The sequence below is a fragment of the Vicia villosa genome, linkage group LG2, assembly GCF_029867415.1.
Source record: "Vicia villosa cultivar HV-30 ecotype Madison, WI linkage group LG2, Vvil1.0, whole genome shotgun sequence".
Classification (NCBI taxonomy): domain Eukaryota; kingdom Viridiplantae; phylum Streptophyta; class Magnoliopsida; order Fabales; family Fabaceae; genus Vicia; species Vicia villosa.
Window position 1 is genome coordinate 216,576,854 of NC_081181.1, and position 6,193 is coordinate 216,583,046.

Here is a 6,193-nt window from a genome sequence, read left to right on the forward strand (position 1 = left end):
AAATGAGAAAATATGGGGATCTAATTTATGTGTTTAAAAAATTGTGAGTAAATTATTCACAACCAATTAAAAAATAATTATGTGAAGAAATATGTATGATGCTTCTTTCATATATTTTCTTTTTCTTTTTCATATAACATGAAGAAATATGTATGATACTTCTTTCATATATTTTCTTTTTCTTTTTCGTATAACATAAACAAGTGACTTCTAGAGCGAAGCATTAACTAAATCCTTTATTGATGTATCATTAATTTTGATTGTTAGACTAAATAAATCTATATTATTCCAATATTTATTATTACAATTGATTTTGATCTCTCTTTTTTTTCTTTATTAGATTTTACCATTTCTCATGTGTTAGGATAGTTGATAATACCAAGAATGCAATTTTTGTGGATGCTCTAGATTTAAAACAATGCGAGATGTTTGAATATGTGGAGTGATTTCTCTTGTTGTTTCTTTTGTTTGTTTGTTTTGTCTTTTTGTTTCCATCTTGTACCTTCTATCAAATTTATTAATGAAAGTTTTGTCGTTCTTTTTTCCTATTGTTCTAGGAAAATGTGTTATGATTTATTTTAATATCTATTTCTATAATTTATCACAAACATTTTGGTTGTTGTTAGAAATTATGTGTTTTATCTTTTTTAATCAATAAAGTTTATCCTTTTTTGTTATTCTATTTAAAGTCATTTTGATTTCTGACAAAAGGGGAGAAGTTAATATAATTTTGATATATCTATTCGCAAAGATCATTCTCATACATGTTATGAGATTTTTGTTTCTAACCAATGTTTGACTCAGAAACTTTATAAAATTTCACTGAATTTTTCTAAGACAGGCAAAATTCAGAGATTTTAAAGAATAGTCAGAAGACATGGTCAAGATCCATGAGAAGCCAGCAAGTTCAAAAGTTTTGAACATGGTCAAGATTCAAGATGAACCTGGTTCTAATGCTTAGTGCAAATTCACAACTCGATTATGATACTTTATCGCGTTCTGATAGCAAGTCAGGATCTGAGATGAAGAACCATGCATTACTAGTTAGACTCTGTTTATACTTCAAAATTATTTTGTAAGTCTTGAGCTCAGGGGGAGTCTCTAAACAAGCTAAAATGAATTTTGGTAGTATAAATCTCCGGGGGGCTGTTTAGCTAACTCTAAATGTGTTTTATGTGATTAAACCTAGTATAAATTATTCATCAAAAAACATGGTTTTGTCATCATCGAAAAAGGGGAAATTGTAAGAACAAAATGTGGTTATGCATCTGGCCTTAAGTTTTGATGATGACACTACATGATATCTTAGAGAGCAATGTACGGTAACGATTTTTGTCTAGTGTGTATCTTTTGCTAATAGGTTCTAACTCTGAAGATAAGGTGCGTGATGTCATCAGGATCTGAACTCAACACACTTTGACTCTGGAAGAAACCAGTGGTGTTTACAAAGAACCAGTCAAATTACAAAATGTTTCTATAACAACGGTTCTGATGAGTGTTGGTGATATAACTTTTGATCGTGACTCTTGTGGAAAAGCTTCTGAAGACTTCTTTAGCTATGTGATTATGTTGTCCAAGTTCTGAAGATTCTAAAAACAAGGTTCTAAAAGAACAAAATCTGAAGATCCTGAAGACAAGGTTCTGGATGAACAAGTTTTGAAGATTATGAAGACAAGGTTCTGGAAGAAAAAGTTATGAAGATTCTAAAGACAAAAATTCTGAAGACCAAATGCTGAGGAATCTAAAGACAAGGTTTTGGATGAATAAGTTCTGAAGACTTTAATGACTTACGTTCTGAAGATTCAAGTTTTGGCCCTTCTAAGCATGATTCATCAACAACTATCAGAAGCCTTTGAATATTAAAAGATAAGATCAATATTGGTTTACGTTAGAAAATAATATGAGGTGCAAATGTTCTCACTACCCTGATATGGTGGCGCAAGGGCAGTACTATGGTTCTATGTTGTCTATCACTCCCTAACTGACTGTTGTGGACAAAATAGCTGGAATTAAGTATTCTTATTCTACCCTCCAACGGATTTCTTTTTGTCTATAAAAGGAAGGCTTGGAAGATTTAAGATCACAACGATTCTCTACAAAACTTACACTGAAATGCTGCTCAAATCTCTATGATATATTCTTTGTATTGTTTTGTAAACGCAAGGAACTTTTGTTCGTTAACTTGCAAGCAAGGAGCTTTTGTTCCTTGAGAGACCAGGGTATAGTTAGAATTTCTCAAGAAGACATTGACGAGTAGTCTTTGTGATTTAGTTAATGAGGTCATTATTGCAAAGTTAAAGCTGATTAATTTGGAACAAGTTGTAACTGATTCAAATTGGTTAGCATTCATGAAGGAAAAGGTCAGTGAAATTTAGAAGAAAATTTTTTAGTAGATAATACACAAGGTGCTCAACAAAAGATCAATTAATATAAAATGGGACTACTAGATCAAAATGAGGCCTAATGGTGAAAATTTATGTAAAGCAAGCCTAATGGCAAGAAGTGTTTTTTGCTGAGACCTGGCCTAGATTTCATCAATGAAGTATTTGCACTAGTTATAATACTTGAAACAATAATGAAAATCGTTGCAATAACATCTTATATAGGTTGGTTAATGCACTAGTTAGATACAAAATTAACCTTCCTTAATAGACCTACTAAATAATAATTTTATGTCAAATATCCACATGGATTTGAACTCAAGAGACAAGAATAAAAAATGTCCATATTAAGAAAGGGCTTGAAGCATACCTCCATAGTTTGGAACAAAAGAATTGACATTTTTCTCATTAAGATAGGCTTCATTAAGAGTGATTCTAAACATAGAGTCTAGGTAAGGAGATAAGTAGTAAGAAACTGTTAACATTCTTCATAAATGTTAATGAATTGTTAATCAATGGTGAAAATCAAGAAAATCTAGAAACCTTTAAGATAGACATAATGCATGATTTTGATATGCTTGATCTTGGGAGCCTATCATATTTTCTAGGCACAGAATTCATGAAAACATGAAAATAATCTTTATACACCAAAATAAGTAGATGTGTTGAAAATATTTCATACGAGAAACTGCAATGCTGCAATCACTCCAATCAAACTTAGAGAAAAACTAAGCAAATATTCATATGAAGAATAAATAGGTGCTACACTTTACAAACAAATTATTTGCTCTATGAGATATCTTTGAAATACTAAGCTAGACATATGTCAAAATGTAGGATTTGTGATCAGGTTTATGGAACAACCAACAGTATATCATATTCTAGGTGAAAAGAGGACAGTCGTGTATGTTATATGCACAATCGATCATGAAGTTTGATGCTAAACTAGAAGAATAACAAAAGAGATGCAATGGAATACAACTACATATGATGTTGCTCTCCCTCTCTAGAGTTTTGATTTTGATGTTTTTCTTATTTACTATTTATAGTTTATCATTTTTGGTTATTAAGTCTCCTTTAAGTTAAATTTTGTGTATATCTTAGAATTGAGTGAAATTCACATTTTGAATCAAACCGTCTTTTGCATCCATTAAATTGAACTCAGAGATAAAATTATTTGTAAAGTAGTTCAAGTCAAATTGGTTGATTATTTGGGTCAAGAAATATATGAATTCACGATTCCTATCATACTAACTTTAGATTCAATCAAACACTTCATTTTTCTTTAAATAACAACTTTTTGAAATGTTGTTCAAATCAAGAATATACAAGATTTGAATCAATAAATGAATGTGAATGTCAGGTTTTGTCATTACTAGGGTGATTTGAACCACAAGCTTTCGTAACTCGAATCAGAAGCAAGTTTGATTCGAATCAAACTAAAGACTAACCAGAATAAAAATTCATTTTAAATCCTAGATTTTGGTTATGTTAGCATGATTCAAGTCACATGATTATTTGACTTGAATCACTGATTCAAATCAAATGGAAAATTTTGGATTTGAAGTTCTTGATTCAAATCATTTCCTCATTTGACTCAATTTCTGTCCACTGCACTTGACTCGAATTAAATTAGTGCTTTACTCATTTTTAGTGCTCTATTTTAAGAAGATTTATAAATAATATGTTTATTTTTATAAAATGATGATCATAACATCATGACTTTGAGAGTTTTTCAAAACAATGTTTTTAGTTTTCAAAATACACCAACTCAAGATTTTAGATTGCATAGGAATTCATCTTCAACCTCTAGCAAAATTATTATTATTATTATTATTATTATTATTATTATTATTATTATTATTATTATTTGGCTACTTCTTAATTATTAGAGAGTGTGAGTGTTGGATTAATTTATTAATCCATTAAATATGACTCATGTAAATGAAAATTTTGCTTTAAATAAAAGATATCTTAATGTGATAATTAAGTTAATGAGTTTTTTATTTTGAAATTCAAAATAATATTTAAATTCCTCTTCTCTCTCTTCATGATTATAGGACTTGCTGTGTTTGTTTTAAGAGAAATTAGAAAGAGAGAGTTAGCAAAGGGAGAAATAGGAGAGAGATGTTCAACTTCTCTTATTTGGTGTGGAGAAAAATAAAATAGGAGAATAAATTTTAGTGGGACTCACACCTTTTTATAGTCTTCTCTTATATGAGAAGAAATGTGATGGAAATAGGATAAGGATTCACTAACTTTTAGGAAGGAAAGTTAGAGTAATTTTAGGCAAATTGAGGATGAAATAAAGGTGATGATGGTGTTCATTTTGGAGGGAAAAACATGTGAGAGAAAGTGAATCATGAGAGAGATAGAGAGAAAGTTAGAGGAATGAAGGTTAGAGGATCCCTACATGATAGAATTAATTCCTTTCTCAATTATAGCTCTCTTAACCTTTTAAAAATCAATTGCAAGGATTTTTACACCAAAATATAATATTTGTATGACTAATATTTTAGAAAATTTCTTTAGCCACCTCCCTATGGGGGTCACCCCCAGCGAAAAACCCAAATTACCCCTGCTTCGGAAATGAACTTCCGAAGCTTTGATTTTTTTTTAAAAAATTTCACAATTCGGAAGTGCATCTCCGAAAACACCTCATGGGGGGTGTGCTCGGAGATGAACTTCCGAAAACACCTCATGGGGGGTGTGTTCGGAGATGAACTTCCGAAAACACCTTTGTTCAGATTTTGAGGGGTTTCGGAAATGCACTTCCGAATTATGCAGAAACAGAGATTTTTTTTATGTTTTTCTTAACAGTTTCGTATTTTTAATTAAAAGAAACCGGGAAATAAAATAAACGACATATAAAGGTGAAAATACTAATATGATAAAAAAAAGTAATATATACAACCGATCTGAATCCAAATAATAATAATAATGTGCTAAAGATACAATCCGAAAACAAAAAATAAATAAACCCGACCACTACTGGGTGTGCCTAACCCTCTCTCCCTGGGACCTCCTCTGCCGCCTGTATGCCGCCGCACGGCCCGCATCAATGACGATCATCTCCATCACGGCCACAGCCTCTGGACCGCCCTGCTGAACGACACCTCGATCCAACGCGTCCCGCCCAAGCATCTCTATCCGCTGGCAGATCGGCATGAGATCAATGGCGTGGTCGTCCTCGGCCTGCTGGTTCTCCAGGATCTCCTCGTGTGCTGGCCTAGGAGCGCCGGGAACGTCGGGTCTCAGCAGAGGATGTGACACCCGATAGAACCATGTGACGTATCCCTCCTCACTGTGCCAGTCCTGTGTGACCCGAGTGAGACGGTACTCCTGCGGTACCACATGATGCTGCCAGTCCTCCCATATGGCAGTGAGCTGCACTCGGGTCACTGTGTCGGGAGCAGCCTCAAAGGGTGACCTGGGTATCCGCTGCACGAATCTGAATTGACGCATGCACCGCTCAGGGAGATACCGGACCATGATGGTAGTTCCGCATGCCAGCCAGCCTGAATATAGAGCAATGCCGTCAAAGGGGATAATCTGAGCGTAGTCGCTGAACGACCTCCAGGTGACGTCGCCGTGCATCGTGCGGTCTAGGTATCCACGGTATGGTCCCATCGCATCGTTCCCCCTCTGGAGAACGTATCTGGCGGCCCTGGGCATGGCGTCCACGTACGCAGGATCGATGTGAAAGCCGTGGATGTGGGAGAAGTAGGAGATGATCCAGCTCTGAAACAGAAACACGATAATGTATTAAAAATAAATACGAAACATAAATAAATAAATACGATAATGTATTA